The 13663-nt window shown below is 39.2% G+C and overlaps 1 protein-coding gene across 2 annotated transcripts in view; it reads left to right on the forward strand.

Moving 5' to 3' along the window:
* The window catches only part of COL8A1 (collagen type VIII alpha 1 chain), a 157185-nt gene that overhangs the window by 13452 nt on the left and 130070 nt on the right, over nucleotides 1-13663 (forward strand). Inside the window, exon 1 of one of the 2 annotated variants that reach the window (XM_019797342.2) lies at nucleotides 1706-1740. The exons of the other annotated variant lie outside the window; for it this stretch is intronic. The gene's annotated coding sequence lies outside the window, so the exon portion shown is untranslated. Of the gene's footprint in view, nucleotides 1-1705; nucleotides 1741-13663 lie in introns of those variants that run through there. 2 annotated transcript variants of the gene reach the window in all.

Raw genomic sequence — 13663 nt, forward strand, 5'->3', positions numbered from 1 at the left:
TCATCTATGGGGGAAGATAACAAAAGGTCTTAAATCATCTATGAGAAGCCATTGCAGTGTCACAAATAAAAGTACTGAGTTGAACATAAAAAGTCATGGGATCAAATCCCACTTTTGCCACCTAACAATGCAGCCACCCTGGGCAAGACAGTGAGTTTCACTGAGTCATTCTTTCCTCTGCTCCAAAATAAGTCTACCTCTCCTGACTGTAATGAATGTTAAATGAGATGATATATGAGAAAATGTCTGGTGCTCACAAGGTTCTCAGTAAAGGTCATTTGATAATAATCACTACCAATTATTGAATGCTTACTTAAGTGCCAGCATAATGGCCACTTAGGTGAGTAGAAGCTTTGAGCGTTGCTTTCTACATATTGCAAATAAGAGCACTAAGGATCTTTTTGCCTTGTAGTACATTTGATGAACTCTGGACTCCCATTCCAGGATGATGTTGCCTGTGCGCATGTAATGGTGGCAGCGTGGGCTCTATATGGGCTGGTGTATATCTCCGGTCCTTGGGGTTTTTGGTTGGGGGAGGGTAGAAGGGTTATTTTTTGTTTTGTTTTTGTTGTTGTTTGTTTGCTTGCTTGCATTAAATTGCACTGCATCCATATTCCACCAGTTCCCCAAAGGAGGAAAGTCCATGATTGCACAGCCCCTTCCCAGTCCAAGGCCACTTCCCTTTCATGGCAAAGCACACCATGTTTAGACAGGTGTGGCATCATCAGGAAAAAGATGACTGTCCTGGGTGTCTCATCTAAGGTCTTAGCTCATCCTGGGGGCTTCTGGAGTTTTATGCTGCTATATCCTTCAGTACACCCACCAAGGCTGCCAGGGTCCCAAATGCATCCTGGCCCCTGCATTTTGATGCAGTAATATGCCTTCTTAAGCCAAATGCATGCTCCCTATAACATTCAATGCCAGCACATCAAAATCCTTCCTTACATGAATTTCATTTTCCTGATAAAAATGTCCTAACTTTTTAATCCCTATGCTTTAATTATCAAGAAATCTTCCAATCCAGGCTCCTTCAGAAAAAATGGCTTTAAGAAGCCCAATGTTAGAATAAGGCAAATTGCAAGCTACAGTAGAAGGCATTTTAGTTCATAAAGATAAAGGAGGAAAGACCATGAGAGTTTTAAAAGACTTTGTCCCTCAAGTTCAGTTACCCTAGTTTTGTTTGTTTAGGACTCCAATCTCAACCTCACTTATTCATTCCTTCAACACGTAGATATTAGGGACTACCATGTGCCAAGCCCTGTGCTAGACACGCCTGCACTCATGATCTGCAGCTGAAAGACACAGAAACCAATAGTAAGCCACTTGGAGTATAAATGCACAGAGAATGTAAGAACCCACTTCCTCATCTTCAAAAAAGGAGGCCACTTTTTGTGCATTTTTCACGTGAGTCAAGGTGTTCTGAGTCTTCTCTGAGGCCATCATCCTCTTACAACCCACCTATCCCCACTCAGCAAGAGTTCTCACTCAATGTCAAGGATAATAAATTTGAACTCCATCCTGCTCACTGGTGCCAAAAAAGTGATAAGTCAGCACTTTAATAGACATATTTCAGACATTCAACACACATATATATAAATGTACAAAACAACAAACTGACTTTTAGTATTCTTTCAACTAACATTATTGTGAATTTTTAATTTTGTTGCCAGAGAGATGCAATTAATACTGACGGTCCTAGAAATGACACTGAGAGATTCTGAAGTCCTGGAATAGAGTCAGGTACTTTATTTCCAATAAATCCTTGTTGGATAAAAACTATCTGAATCACTGAGAAAAAATAAATTATCCTGAGCTGAGTCTTAGAATTAAAATATATTTAATGTACATTTTCATAACCTAGAATTCTAATTTCTGAAAACTTCAACCCTACAGAACACAACAGAAGACAAAAAGGAAGTCAAATGTGCTCAGTGGTTAAGAGAGTGTTCATTAAGGTTCATACTCATAAGCCATCACATGAACTTCTCACTTCAAAACTATTTGTTTCCACTTTACAAATCATTCTAATGAATTTGGTTCTCTGAGTCCTCAGAAAAGAACTGATTTGAGGTACCTAATTAGAATTGGGAAGGAGGCTGCAACAAGTAAATGCATTTCCATAAAAGTATGGAAGCCTAGCAATAAAGGAAGAGAAAAAGAAACTATAAAGAGATAAATGTTTTTAAAGCATAATGGCATTCATTGAGGAGACAAGTAGCTACATAGCCTTAGAAAGTTTCTTTTTTTTAATATTTTAGTTATTAATTTATTTGAGAGAGGGAGAGAGAGAGAGAATGTGTGTGCACAAATGAGGGGACGGGCAGAGCGAGAGGGAGAGAGAAAATGTCAAGCAGACTCCCTACTGAGCGGGGGAGCCTGACATGGGGCTCGATCTCACAACCTTAGATCAAGACCCGAGTCAGATGCTTAACCATCTGAGTGACTCACTGAATTACAGCTGAATATAATTATTGACATATTTAGTAGTGTCTTTTGAGAATTAAGGAAATTTCATATTTTTAAATAGATCCTATCAAAACAAACAGATGTAAAAATATCAGCTTTGGGAAATGTTTAATTACCCAAAATGTCTAATTCTCTAAAGATTTGGGAAAGTTGAGGTTATTTGAATATATATGAGTGTGTAAGCACATACGCACACACTTATGCATCTGAATTATATGAAGTAGAATTCATAGTAAGCTAGAAAACCTCATGTCCCTAACATGCAGTATAACAGATTATTAACTTTTTGGTTGTTAGCATCCAATAAAAGCATGATCAAAGTAGTTACCTGGAATCCAAAACCTTGAGTTCATGCTTTCTTTTCATCTACTGCAGTCGAGACCAGGGAGATTACCTCACTGCTCAGTGACTCAATTTATCTATTTGTATAATGAGAAAAACAAAAGCTTACCTCACAAGGGTCTGGTGGACTTTGTTCCTGTTTCAAAGCTTGGAAATACTTAATATAAATCCCAATAATAGCCTGGTTTGGGGTTATTATTTTTTAAGCGAACACCCCTCAAGGAAAAGATGCAAACTAGTCTTTCCCTGCTTTTCTTTCCTTACAATCTTTCCTTTCCAAAGATCACCACAAAGAAACAAAGAGCCAAACACACTGACTCACGTCTTTTTCTAATAGTGTTGTGGTCAATTTGCTCCCGCATAAAAAAGTAGTAGTGCAGCTTTGAACTCTGGGTTTTGGAAGGCCAAGAGTGGAAAAACGTCTTTAGCAGCAAGAACAGCACATTCCAAATCTGTCCAAATCTGTCCAGTGTTAGAAAAGTCCACTTGGGCGTGCAGTTCCCATTGAAGCCTTTTCTGTTATCAGAATTTTGTGACAGAGGAAGGGGCTGAATTTTGCTTTTGATGAAATGTTGAGTCAGGTATTTTTTTTGTCATGTCAGACCTTACTCATTCAAGTCTTAAGATGGTTTCTCAGTTTGAACTTGGTTTTAGGACAGATGGGAAAATGGTGTAACTTTGTGCCTGGAAAACCTGGCTCCATCCTTCTTCGGGAGGGAAAGTTCTACATGATTCAGAAAGCTGAAGATGCGCTCAGAGTCTTCACACAGGTTTCTGATACTGAAGGTGGTTATTACATTCCATCATTAATCAGATGTCATGCTTTTTGTTTTCTTAGATGTTGCTTTCTTAAAGTCTCTCACAATCTAATACAGTCATATAACTTTATAGTCTTAAAACTTTATGAAAGTACATTCACCATCTGAAATACATATGTATGTAAGTCTTGGTACATTTCTAAGTGGCTTGTGAAGTTCTCTGGCTACTAAGGTTGAACATCTGGCTTATCCTACGTATCACCCAACTGAAGAATTTATCTCAGTACTAAAATCTTATCACCTAAAGTTCTTGAAGGACATCTCGGGTATCTTCACTCTTTTCTCCCTGGGAGGAAATTTCCATAAAAACACTCTCAACTTACTGTTCCCCACCACACATCTTACGTGCAGACCGCCCTATCCTTTGCTCCTTCCCTCCTGTTACAGTGGAAGAGATATTCCTTCCATATTCCCTGGGTGTTCCTCAACCACCCCTCCTGCCTTCTGGGGACTTCACTCTGAATCATTTGTATCACCTGGCTATTGTAGCTATAGTGCTCTTTTTCAGCACAGCCCAGACTATGACTCACCTCCATTCAAAATCTTTCAGAGATATTTCATGGCCCTCAAATTAGAGTCTGAACTCTCTCACAGGATTTATAAGGCCTCTCATGGTGTTGGCTTGCCCATCTTTCCAGATCCACTCCTTGTCATGCCTCCTGCTGTCACCAACCCCACTCTACAGTCACATTTCTCTTCAAGTGCTGTAGTTCTTCTATTCTAGGGCTTTCATCCACACTGTTCTGTCTTTCTGCATGGAGCACTCTGCCTTCTTATCACCTCCCAACTACCTGATCATTCCAGAAGGCTTCCTTGACCCCAGGACTGGATTAGTTGATCCTGCTGTACGCTCTCACATTGTCTTAACACCTTCTATGGCATCTAACCCTCTCACTGTGAATGTTTCATTAACTGACTATCTCTTCGATTGGTATGGCCTGAATTGAGTCTGTCTTCTAAGCAGTGTGTCCCCAGCACAGGAGTCTGAAACTGAGTACAGATATTCAATACTTTTTGAATGAAGGAATGAATGAAGGATACATAAATAATCATTAGAGGAGCACAGATAAGAGACAAAGCAGTAGATTCGAAGATCAAACAGAGTTCTAGAAAAGGAGGGTGGTCAAAAGTCCAGCCAAAGAAGTCAGAAATCAAGAAGTCTTTAGAAACCAACAGTGCAAGGTTGGAATAAAAGGTCTAAGACAGGCCCTTAGCAATAATATATTGTAAGCAAAAAACTGCTCATCACAATCCCCAGCCAGGCTCTCTCATCCTCATCTTGGGCAAGTCTCCCAGAGCATGTCATGGCATGATCCAAGGACTACCTACATCATGAGTCCACACCACTCAACTAGTCCTACTGCTCAGGATCTCATGGGGGTGGGCCAGAAATGTACATTTTTAACCAGCATCCCAGAGGATACTTATGCACCTCACCTTCCAGGCTTGAAGTGGGAACAATTACAACAGCTTGCCAAATAAGGAGAACAAGAATAGGAAGCAAATACCCTTCCCAGTCGTGGCTAACTGAGTATTTTGAGCCCCCAGGGGCTCTACATGTGGGATATGACTCCTATAGAAGGACATCTTTGACCTGGTTCATCGATGGTGAGGGAATGCATAGCTGTCTCATGGTTGGCCCTTAGAAGCTCCAACAAGAGTCATATGGATAGGGGGAGGGCTGTATTCATGGCACTATAGTCATAATTCCCACTTAACTTCTCACTGTGTCCTCCCTTCTCCTGTTTGAGGCATAGCCCAGTCTAATCCATCTAGCTAGCATCCTGTCTGGACTAATGAATACTTAACCAACATTCAATAAAACAATATTCCCTTGTCCATGACCTGGACAAAGGGCTAATAATAAATTACTATGAAAAATTCATTGTAAGCTATTGCTCCTCTGAGAAAAACAAAAATGTCCCCTTTATCCCCACTGAGCCTGTGGTTTTAAAGCCCTTTCCAATTTTGCATTATTGTCAAAGAAAAATAATTAGATATGGCTGACTGAAAAAAACATCTAGAAAGCTCTATCTGAGGAAAAGAGGCTCACCTCAAACCAACATTTCCTGTTTTGATCTTATGTTCCAAGCAGTCTCATTTTTTCCTTTGGGTTTTACATATAGTTTTGTCATTTATGGGCATGCCTGTAATCTGTCATGCTCATGAGTCCAGAATAAACACTGATATTTATTACTGTTCTATCATTTATAGCTTAAGATTACTCTTCACCTTTCTCCCAAGCCTCTGTTCTGTCACTGGCCATTTGACGTCAGTACACTGCACCTTAAGTCCTCGATAAACAAGAATGTATGTGATGTGGGCAGAAAAAAAACTACATCTTGACTTTCCCAAAGTAGTTTGAATCAAATGTTTTAAGTATAATTGAAAACATATTTTTACAAGCAAATAGAGCCAATAAACTAGAAAAGCCATATGGAAGCACCAGGCCCCACTTCTCTGGTTTTTAATCAACTGCAGTAGAGGTCCTTAGGAACAGTGAGACACTTGTGTGCCAGCATGGAATCACACAGAAGGACAAGTGCTCCTCCACCAGTGCGGTTCATCTGTCGCAAGTGCTCTGTACGGAAACTTTAGCAGGGAAAGAAGAGGAAACATGTAAAGCCATCATGACTTTCCATAATCTTCATAATGTCAGTGTGGGGATCTCACAGGGTCTTACACAGCTCATATGAATGAATGGGGAGAACTGCCTTTCTTTGTCCCCCTCTGGTCGCCAGTGTAAAACCCTGATTATCTTCCTATAATTAGTATTTTTAAAAATATAACTACAAAGGAAATATCCCCTGGGATACATCCTTTTCTCAATTGCAGTGGCACAACTCCCACCAAAACTGTGGGCCACCGTTGCCCTTCATCCCAATCCCAGATATTTCAGTTGGCTTGGCCTTTTCAGCCCCTGAAACTAGAAGTCTCTGGTGCTGCAGTGGGGCTGGCAATGGGAAAGGATTCTGGGCTAAGAGACTGAATCTTTGGCATACACTGAATCATCTGGCATACTGGCTTCTCCTGTAATTTCTCTAGCTATGAATTGGAGTGGATTTATTTACTCAATTTATAAAATGGTACCATTCATTAAAGTAAATCACTTGAGGTAAAAGAACTAATTATAGAGCTTTTAGTCAAAGTAAAGTAAAAGCTTTTACCTCTAGGCCTGGGGGCAGAACCCAATGTCTAAGTTATAGGTTTTTACTGTACATATGTGTTAAAGTTCCAAGGGACATGATTTGACCCAAATTTGTTGAATCGTTAACCATGATGTAACAGGCTCTTACTGTTTGAAGAACAGAGTAACTATGTATAAAAATATCCTTTTAAATGTCTATGTCAATTTTAAAAATCTGTCTCTTATGCAGTGCTGACAAGGGAACGGAGATGGAGGAATGGTCATACATTTATTGGTAAGAGTCTAACTTGGTACAACTTTCAGAAGCTGAAATAGTAATTCCACCCAAGAATCCATCCTATAGAAATACTCATATGTTTGCCTTAGGACATAAGAATAATGATGTCAATCAAAAGACGAAATCATCAGAGTAAAAAGGCAACCTATAGAATGGGAGAAAACATTGGTAAATCAAATATTTGATAAGGGGCTATTAGCCAGAGAACTGCTACAACTGAACAACAAAAAGAACAAAATTTTTAATGGGTAAAAGACATGAACAGACATTTCTCTAAAGAAGAGACACAAATAGCCAACAAGTACATGCATGACGAGATGCTCAACATCATTAATCATTAAGGAAATACAAATCAAAACCACAATGAGATACCACCTCACACCCATTAGCATATCTAGTATTATAAGAAAATAAAACTGAAAATAACAAATGTTGGTGAGGATGTGGAGAAATCAGAACCCCATGCACTGTTGGTGCGAATGTAAAATGGCGCAGCCCCTGTGGAAAACAGTATGGCAGTTCCTCAAAAAATTAAAAATAGAATTACCGTATGACCCAGATATTCCACCTCTGAGTATATACCCAAAATAATTAAAATCATGATCCCAAAGATATATTTTACACCCATGTTTGCTACATAGCAGCTTTATTCATTCACAATAGACAAAAGATGGAAGTAACCAAAGATGAAGGGATAAACAAAAGGTGGTATACATACACAATGGAATATTATTCAGCCTTAAAAAAGAAAAAAATTCTCACACATGCTATAACATGGATGAAACTTGAAGACATTATACTAAGTGAAACAAGCCAGCCACAAAAAGACAAATATTGTATGATTCCACTTATATGAGGAACCTAGAATAGTCAAGTTCATAGGAACAGAAAGAAGAAGAGTGGTTGCCAGGAACCACAAGAGATGGGGAATGGAGTTATTGTTTAATGGGTATGGAATGACAGTTTTGTAAGATGAAAAGAGTTCTGGGGGTTGATTGTACAACAATAGGAATGTACTTAACACTACAGAACTATACACTTAAAAATGGTTAAGATGGTAAATTTTACATTGTATTTTACCATAATTTTTAAAAAAGGAAAAATGGTGTTGATTATAGTAATAGCATCCATTGAAAAGATGTTGTCTATATACATGTATTAACTTAGAAGAATGTACAGATCTATGTTCTGAATCAAAAAGCAATTTTCAGGACATGACTATAATGACTGTATTAGTTTGCTAGGGCTGCCATAACAAAGGACCACAAACTGGGTGACTTAGAACAATTGAAATGTATTGTCTCACACTTCTAGAGGCCAGAAGGCCAAGATCAAGATGTCCAGAAAGTTAGCTCTTTTGGAAGGCTGTGAGGAAGAACATGTTCCATGCCTCTGTACTAGCTTCTAATGGTTTTCTGGCAATTTTTAGCATTCCTTTGCTTGTAGATGATGCATCACCCCAGTCTCTCCCTTTATCTTCACACGGTGCTCTCCTTGTGTGCATGTTTAGCTTTGTGTCCAAATTTCCCCTTTGTATAAATAAGGACACCAGTCGTATTGGATTAGGGGCCCACCCCCTACTCCAATATGAGCTCATTTTAACTAATTATATCTGCAGCAAACTCATTTCCAAATAAGGTCACATTCTAAGGTACTGGGAGTTAGGAGATCAACACATAAATTTTGGGAAGACACAAGTCAACCCATAACAATGATGTCATTTTATATGAATATACAAAGGACTGAATGGTACATATCAAACCGCTAACTGGAGTTACCCCCTGGGAAATGGGGAGTGAGGAGAGTAGGTGGGCAGTACTTATACTTTCATCTCCACACTTCTGAATGGATGGAAAAGTGTTCAACCAGCATGTATAACTATTGCAAATTTAAGCAAGCAACTTAAAAGCTTTTGAGGTACCTTGCAGATGTCCATCAAAGTAGGTATTAGGTTGCCTTGGAGATAAGTGGGAACGGCAACAATTAAGTGATCCAAAACTGTTGGAATACTTTTCAGATATCAATGTGCAAAGCATATAACACCCAGTGCACCATGCAATACGTGCCNTCAGATATCAATGTGCAAAGCAATAATACTTTATATGTTTGCCAAAAAAAAAAAAAAAAGGCTGAGTCAGTGGCAGAGCGGAAATAGCACTGCACTAGGGGTCCAGAGAGCCAGGTGGAGTTCCATTTCTGGCACTAGTTGACCATGTGACCTTAGGTTCTTAACCACCCTGGCATTTGCATTTTTATCTTTAAATATTTATATAAATTTCAGATATGCAGTACCTTGTCCTATGTTTATTCAGATCTAGCTGATGCATGTATGTTGTGCCTCAGTACAAATTTTGACTGAGCCTAAAAATAGCCAACCATCATTTCTCCTAGACAGTGATCTGAATGAATATAGGAGGCCACTGATCTGACCTGTGTGTTTGAAGGACAGCATTTCGATGTTATATAATCAGGCAGCCTGATTCTTCCACTCTGCCTCTGCAAAGAGTCTATGCCACTTCCACTATTGCTAAGGGAAGGGCAAGTTCCACCTCAGACACATATGACAAACAGAGCTGAATTCTTCAAACTTGTGTCACTCTTCCAGAGCTTCCCTTCATTCCTCCATTCAATCAGGAAATCATTATTAAGTACCCACTATAATAAGCCAGGACTATATTAGGCCCTGGGGATTTAATGATCAGAAAAAATAAACAAGGCCCTTATTCAGCTCCACTAAGGTCAAGAAAACAATGTGAAATGTGTTTTGGTAAAGGAATTATACAGTGTACTGGGTGGGGTGTCAGGAGCAGCCAGCTCTCTGAGTTAGGGGCTCCTAAAACAGACTTAAGACTTAAAAGGTTTTCCAAAGGCTTCTCTTCACAGAATGGCATCAACTCAGCTTTGAAATCATGAGGTAATTTTGCCTACCACCCACTGGCTTTCCAAGAAGTCTGTCTCCCAGTTGTCTCTATGGCTGCTGGAGAAGGGCATGGCTCAAGCAGGGAGTAACCAAGCCACTGTGGTTCAGCTGCTCAAAGAAAAACAATGGCATCTCTGACCAATGTGTTCTAGCTGGTTTTCACTCTAGGCAGAAGAATTCACTCTGCCGAATCCAGGTATAAAGGGCTTCAGGTATTTGACCATAAGACATGAGAATAATAAGGAATACTGAATCTTTCCTCATCAAAGTCAATATCTACCATAGACTATGCCTCATTTTTACTCACCATTCCACTAAACACAAAGCATCCATTTGAAAGTCCTCAGAGTGCATGTTTATCCATTTCTCCAGGCATAGCACATACCAAAGTGATAGGGCTCACATCCCTTCTCTATTTTCCCCAAGTCCCCTCAGAATTCTTGTTTCCTGTCCTAATAATGTTTTTTTAACATTGGATTACAGAGCTCAAGTAAATACACAATTGTTGTTGTTGTTGATTTTTTTTAAGATTTATTTATTTTTAGAGAGAGAGCACTGAATCAGGGAGAGCAGCAGAAAAAGAGGAAAAAAAAGAATCCTCAAGCAGACTCCCCACTCAGTGGGGAACCTGACATGCGGGCCTCAATCCCAGGACCCTGGGATCATGACCTGAGCTGAAATCCAGAGTTGGCTGCCCAACCAGTGAGCCACCCAGGTGCCCCATTGTTGTTGTTGATTTTTAAAGGAGTCCTGATCTAAGTGGTGGGGGCAATGTTTTGTTTTGTCTTTTCACTGCAATATGCTCTATAAATTTACCAAGTTCCAATTAAGCTGATGTCTGAGTCTTTGACCTTTAATTCTTATTTTCCAGCAATGACCACTGTCATTTTTTTCCTATAATTGATTTCTAAAATCATGAAAAACTTACACTAGAGGAAACAAGCTTGATGAGAAAGGGACGAAGATGGTTAAGATTTTTTTTTTTCCCCACAGAAAGGAATACACATGGTTCCCTTACAGAAGCCAGGTTTCTTTGGAATTTCTAAAAATTTAGAATATTTTTTAAAATTTCCCCACATACTTTTCTTTTTTTAAGTTTTCATTTTAATTCCAATTAGTTAATATAGAGTGTTATATTAGTTTCAGGTGTACAATTTAGTGATTCAAGAATTCATCACCACCCAGTGCTCATCACAACTGCACTCCTCAATCCCCATCACCTATTTAACTCATCTTCCTACCCACTTCCCCTCTGGTAACCGTCAGTTTTTTTTCTCTATAATTAAGATTCTGTTTCTTGGTTTGTCTTCCACACGCATTTTTAAAAAATTACTAGTTTAAGTTTTTTCCTAATCCTGCTCCTATTCTGTAAATTCATCTACCATAGTTTTTTATATACAGTGGAAATTGCATCAAATTCATCTACTTGGAGATTCCAGGTTCCCCTTCCTGCAGGTATCCTCGACTTTCACATGAGATTCTTAGAACCCCTAGCTCTCTGGCCCCTGCTCACTGACCAGTGGGGATTGGAAAGCATCCACAGTCTCCCTCCCTCACACAGGAAAATCTTCTCACCATGAGCACTGACTCCCCACGGGCTGATGTTCTCAGTTTCTACCTCCCCATCTTCTCATACTTTCTCAGATAGTATGGGATTGGGGTGAGGGCTGATGGGGAGGAGAAGAAATGTTAAGTTGATTATCCCACAGCTGATACTTCTAGGGTTGCCTTAGTAAGGCCACATTGGGTGTGAGGAGCAATTGATGAACCTCTTTGGATTTACCACTTCTCTGTTTTCAGCTGGGACCCTACACATCAATTTTAGTGCAACAGGAAAAGTCCCATCAACATCTTGTTATTTGTGCTACAAGAAATATTGTCTTTTATTCCCATCACTCAGAGCCTAGCATAGTGCCTCGTACTATAAGCAATGATGGAAAACTCTCAACAAATACTTCTTAATTCTTACTATAGAATTAGATACTTGAGACCATGACCAGAAATTCTAGACCTCAACCTGAAAAACCTGCTGAAAATAAGATTGTAGGTATCATGTCACGAATCCTGATGAAGTCACAGAGATCTCACACCCAGGGGGACATTCCTAAACCCCACGCTGAACCTTCACAGGGTTGTCTCAATGCTCTAATCACCAGAAAATCTCCCATATGGAGAAAGAACAGGGGCAGTGTTTTAAAAATGAAATGCATGCTTAGTGAGATATTAAAAACAGAAACGTTTGATGAGACCATCTTTTATCTCTGAGCAAACTCCTTGAGTTTCAAAATGTTTCCTTAGCTCCTGGAATCTAATGTCACCAGAGTCCCAAATTGGAAACATTTTGCCACAACTCACAATTCACAAGTAAGAACCCTCCTCCTTGGGATTTGACTCATATTGTGGGCCTCCTCACTGGGTTTTCTCCCTTTCACAACTCAGATAAATAAAGTGTGGCAGTCCATGTGGTTTTATTTTCACATTCACAGCTTCAATGAACTTTTTTGGATCCTCACTGAACACATTAGATATATCCCTCTGTAATATAGGCATTCAGAGAATAAAAACTCAGATTAGTGTGGAAGGTTTTGGGGAGGGGTGGATTTATCTAATTTTGTTGGTATCAGCTTTCCATCAAAACTTTTTTCACATCCTTGTATAAACCAATTTCCCTCTCTATTCTTCCCTCACTCTCCCAGTAATAAGAGACATGTCTACTCTTCTCAAACAAGTGCCACAGCAATTAAAAAGAAAAATAGTTTTGGGGTGCCTGGGTGGCTCAGTCAGTTTGGCGGCTAAACGTCTGTCTTCAGCTAAGGTCATGAACACAGGATCCTGGCATCGAGCCCTGAGTCGGGCTTTCTGCTCAGCAGGGAGCCTACTTTTCCCTCTCCCTCTTGCTCTCTCTCTCAAATAAATAAATAAATAAATAAATAAATAAATAATAAATCTTTTAAAAAGAGAAAAAATAGTTTTAAAACAAAATTTTGAGCTTATAGAAGAAATATCCTTTGTTCCATCAAAAACTTTGCAATTAACCGCATGTCCCTGGCATGTCTTAAACTCCAGTCCTCATTTCCTCATCTGTCAATGTAAGGCCAGGCTAATATACTGTCCATTGATTGCTTCTTCTGTAGCAGGTTCCATGGAGAGCATTTATTGTATGCTATTATTTTATTTTGTATTTGTGACAATGCTATATGAAAGGAATCCTAATCTGTATTTTCTAGGTGAAGAAACAGATGCAGGAAGGTTAAGTAACTTGCACAGCATGTGGTGTGGCTAGGCAATGATAGAACCTGAATTCAAACCCTCATTCTCTTAATTCTAAAGTCCTAGTTCTATGTGCTATAATATGCTGTCACCTAATTGAGCTCTGTAGTTCCTAAACTATTCCTTTAGGTTCTAGTTCTGAGCCGTGAAACTACTTCATTTCATTGCAAGAGGCATCATTGGTAAATTACTATTGCTGGTTTTATACATAATAAAAATAGTATACCTTAATATTTTGTAACAACTGTTATGCTGTGAATGGTGGAGAAAAAAGAAATATACAGCCTCCCTCAGAAGACCATCCTTACTGTTGTGAGGAAGTTTTTCTCTATCTGTGGCTCCCTTCTACTCCAATTTACTGTCACTATTTTAAAATGAATTTGATCATTGTTTCCTATCCCTCTCTTATGATGGGAAATAGA

The sequence above is a fragment of the Ailuropoda melanoleuca genome, chromosome 1, assembly GCF_002007445.2.
Source record: "Ailuropoda melanoleuca isolate Jingjing chromosome 1, ASM200744v2, whole genome shotgun sequence".
Taxonomy (NCBI): domain Eukaryota; kingdom Metazoa; phylum Chordata; class Mammalia; order Carnivora; family Ursidae; genus Ailuropoda; species Ailuropoda melanoleuca.